The following is a 5,000-nucleotide window of genomic DNA, read 5'->3' as shown; positions in this document are numbered from 1 at the left end:
TAAACATTTGACCTTTTGAACTAAAAATTAGCAATATTTTTGGATTTTAAGGTCAAACCTTTAAAATCAGTCGGACTACAAATATCACTTCCGGGACACCAATGAACCAGTGTAACTTGCTAGAAACTTACATTCCATTGCCTACAAATGCTGACTTTTAACACATGAGATTTTAGATTTGATGGTCAATTACTCGGTCATCAAATATAAATTTCGAGATAAATAATTGTACAGTACACTGTAATTTTATAACCAATGGAATTAAAAAAGCTTCTTTCTTCTTAACAAATATTGACATTTTGACACATTTGATGACTTCATCAGCATTTAGATTTGAAGGTCAAACCAAAATCAATCGGACATCAAATATGAATTCCGGGATATTAACATTACAGTAAACTGGAATTTTATAACCAATGAAACAAATAGCTTTAGTTTTTGTTAACCAAAAATGTTGAACTTTGACCTCTGAGATGACCTCCGTATAACAAATTGTAGTTTTACTGTCCATCAGTAAATTCAGCATGACTTGAGCTTTCATTATCGCATTTTATATAGTCATGTGACAAATTTACCAAACAATGAAAATATTGAAGAAATATCGGCGGCCATCTTGAGCTTGAATGTCAAAACTAGGTCAAATCATCGATCCGACAAACAATGAAGTCCTGGACCCCGAAACCCATAAATCCATACACAGCCATGTATGCCAAAACACTGAAAAAATAAACTTCAAAAGGTAAAAGGCGATCATTTTGGTCTTAGGGCTATGCCCACACTTTCTTGAGGCACACCCTCTCGCTATTTTTGTTATTCAATCCTCAAGGAAGAAAAATCCTCCGAAAAATAAGTTAGCCTCTCCACGGTCACGGAATTGCAATAAATTACCCAATTAATTCATAAACATCTGAAATGAACTGTCATCAAAATTACATTTCAAAAAAGTATATAAATCTGTTGGTATTATAAATAAAATTTGGCACTTCTTTCCATTATATATTTTATTTCTCTTTATAACACACTTATCCTACCTTATTTCAAATATTGTAACATAAAATTATTTGGGCTGCAGATTATTCATCCAACATTGACAGGTTAACATAAGATTAAAGCAGGTACAAGATCGTTTGAATTAATTATATAAACACATAAGTTGAATTTTGTACTGTGGCAGATATGTAGCCTGTCACGTTCGATTTGGTGATAGCCCTCGACCTCTGTTTACTCATATTCTGCACACCATCCTGCAAGCATCAGTAGGCCTAATGTTTATATAGTTTCATGTTTCTAAACAATTTCGGACCATTATTTTATTAACAGCAGCAAATTGTCTGTATGCGAATAGGATGTTTTAATTGATACATACGTAAGGCTATTCTTTTAGAGAAACTATTATATTCATTTTTCCTATTTCATAACGCTAACTTGTAATGTCGTAGCCTTGGACACCGCCCTCTATTATGTTGAATAGCGAAGTTGGAAAAGAGGATGCTAGAGTGTGGAAATAAAGCATGCGAGTAAACGTTTTGCCGTAGTCAGTTGTGTACGTTATTAACCGTTCTAACTTGAGTAAACAGACACTCTACAAACATCACATTGGCGACGAAGATATAAGTGATATCCATAGAACCCATCTACCAACTCCACTGACCTGTAAGAACGTTACAGCTGCAGATTTTAGCTCAATTACTTAAACAACACACGTCAACCGTATCCGATAAAATGGCTGTCTCCAACGGTACCGTCTCCAACTTGACCTCGGCGGCGTTCACAATCCCTGCACCGCCCTCACTGGACATGTCGTCCAGCAACTTACATGAAGCTTGGAGAAAGTTTCGACAGCGTTTTGAAAACTTTGAACTAGCAACAGGGGTCAATGTAAAAACGATCCACAACGTGTGGCTACACTTTTTTCTATCGTTGTCCAGCCTGCTCTTGATGTAGTTTTTTTTAGGAAGATTCAGGAGATAAGACAAAAACTGACAAAGTAATTAAACAGTTTGAAACTCATTGCATAGGCAGGAGGAACATCACTTACGAACGATTATGTCTTCAATAGTAGATCCCGCAAAACGGGGGAAAGCATTGATGCCTATGTAACAACCCTACGCAGCCTTTCTGACTCATGTGAATTTGGTGAGCTAAGGCCTAGCCTCATTTGCGACCGCATTGTTATGGGTGTAGATGATTCAACGTCTTTTACGTACTGATAATCTCACCCTAGAGAAGGCCATTGACATAATTCGTGCCAACGACACTGCAGCAGCTCAACTTGCAAAGATATCGGAAACTGACACACAACACTATGCACGAGCTGTGATCAGGAAACCAAACAAGGGTGCCAAATACAACAAACAAAAAACATCTAGATACCAACCAACCCATCAGAATATACCGGCAAAAGATCGTAAACAATCCAAACAACCTACAGCTGTGTGTTATCACTGTGGTGGAGATTATCCGCATCCCAAGGAGTGCCCAGCGTTTGGTAAAGTCTGCACCTACTGCCAAAAGAAAAACCACTTTTCAAGTCAATGTCGGACAAAAGCACGCAATCGAGAACGCACAAATGAAATCATAGAAACTGCTGCTGCATCCAGCGTTAGTGATTTAAGTGAAGAATACGTAGATTTCCTCAAAGCTAGCACCCCCGACTCGCAAGAGAAACAACCACATGTTGAAATACTAATCAATAAGGACAACATAAAAGTAATGCTAGATACAGGCGCGTCGGTAAACGTCATGAGTGAGGAACAATACAACAAATTGACACCAAAACCGCAACTACAGCACACTAACACAAAGATATTTGCATATGGTGCTAAGAAACAACTTGATACACTTGGTAAAATTCATGTAACCATCCACTGTAATGGTCATCATATCCCTGACACTTTCTATATTGTGCGGTTTGTGAAGGAGTCTCTGTTGTGTTTCACGAGTGCCCAGAGACTCCACGTATTTAACATACATGTTGCATTGAGTTGATGCCGACGATACAGTTGAAGAACTCATCGAAAGCTACAGTGATCGTTTTATTGGGCTAGGCAAACTTATAGATTCTAAGTGCAAACTTCACGTTGACAAAGAAGTACAACCAATAACATAACCACATAGACGAATACCGTTCCAAGTAAGAAAAAAGGTAGAAGCAGAACTAAAACGCCTCCAAGACTTGGATGTCATTGAAAAGGTGGTTGATAGGCCAACACCATGGGTTTCACCCATCACAACAGTTGTAAAATGCCTAAAAAACCGAACGAAATCAGACTCTGCATAGACATGAGAACTCCTAACAAAGCTATCCAGCGAGAGCGTCATGTCACGCCAACAATTGACGACATCACTGCCAGCCTCAACGGCGCAACAGTATTTTCTAAACTTGATCTAAACAATGGGTATCATCAAATAAAGGTAGATGATGCATCCAGGTTCCGTATTTTCAACGCACGTTGGTCTGTTCCAGTTAAAACGCCTAAACTTTGGGGTAAACAGTGCAGCCGAACAATTTCAAAATCTCATCCAGTCTGCGCTAGCTGGTCTTCCTGGTGTGATCAACCTATCAGATGACATCCTTGTGTATGGCATAAACTCAGTGGAACATAGGGAACATCTTAAAAACTGTCTTCAGAGGCTGAGGAAGAAGAACTTGACTCTAAACAAAGGAGAATGTGAATTCAACAAAGAAACTGTGGAGTTCTTTGGGCATGTGTTTCATTCAGGTGGCATCTCCCCAAGTACAGACAAAGTTAAGGCATTGCAAACTGCAACACCACCGACCAATAAAGAAGGTTCGAAGCCTGCTAGGACTTGCTACGTATTGTTCACGCTTCATACCTAATCTGGCAACACTTACAGAACCACTCAGAGTGTTTACCAAAGGTGATTCAGAATAGATGTGGGAAGAACCACATGCAGTCACTCTTCAAACAAAGATTCCATCACAGAACATTGTAATCTAGCATATTTTAACCAGCAGCTCCACACAGAGGTAATTGTTGATGCCAGCCCAGTAGGCCTTTGTGCAATGTTAGCCCAACAGGATGGTGATAAAACAGTCTTCGTGGCACTGGCAAGCAGATCATTGACACAAGCAAAACAACGCTACATGTACTCACAAACTGAAAGAAAAGCCTTGGCCGTTACATGGGGAATAAAACACTTCCACATAACTACAAGAATACGACAACACCTTGAAATACCAACTCGGAAAGTCAACCGACATTGCAGGCCGAGGTCCATGGCTAAATGGAAAAAAAGGATTAGCCTTTATCTGGTGATTAATCTCTTAGGTTTTCACACCTACACATAAACAATCCTTGACTGATGCACATTTATTTTATAATTTTATGCCATAAATTATATAGTGGGCTACGAATAATGTTTTATTTCATGATTTTGAATATTTTCACACTTTTCCCGTTAAAATTGGCCAAGTACATACGAAGATATGATATTAATCATTGTTTTCGTTAAGGTTTTGGTCAGCTATTCAATATAATACCCTACACCCCTCTGCTGATAACCATTCAAACAAGGCCTGACTTATCAGCTAGACAGAGAAACGTGGTACGAAATGAATAGAAACGCGTTCATGAAGTGGTACGATGTTTTGAGGCGATAGGTCTAAGCCTAGGTATTTTTACACAGTTTGGAAGAAGATGAAATTGTTTAATTAAGGAAAGTGTTCGTTCTGATTGACACCTTTTAACCAGAATAGCAATGGGTCAAAACAGCAATGAACCAAAAAAAAAATAAAATAAATAAATAATAATAATAATAATCATATTGGACGAAAGACAATATAAAAGCAGTAGACATTTAAATAATTTAAAATTTAAAATAGTGACAAAATGATTATATAATGACATTAATTAAAATAATAATAATGAAACAGTACAGTAGTAGTAATAATAATAATAATAAGAAGAAGACGAAATAGCTATTTCGTCAATATCACAAAATACAAATTGAATAATAAAAATAAACACAATAATGTC

This window comes from Anneissia japonica, unplaced genomic scaffold, assembly GCF_011630105.1.
Source record: "Anneissia japonica isolate Jap-2015-1 unplaced genomic scaffold, ASM1163010v1 scaffold6788_len1366326_cov149, whole genome shotgun sequence".
Taxonomy (NCBI): Eukaryota; Metazoa; Echinodermata; class Crinoidea; order Comatulida; family Comatulidae; genus Anneissia; species Anneissia japonica.
This window is presented reverse-complemented; position numbering follows the sequence as displayed.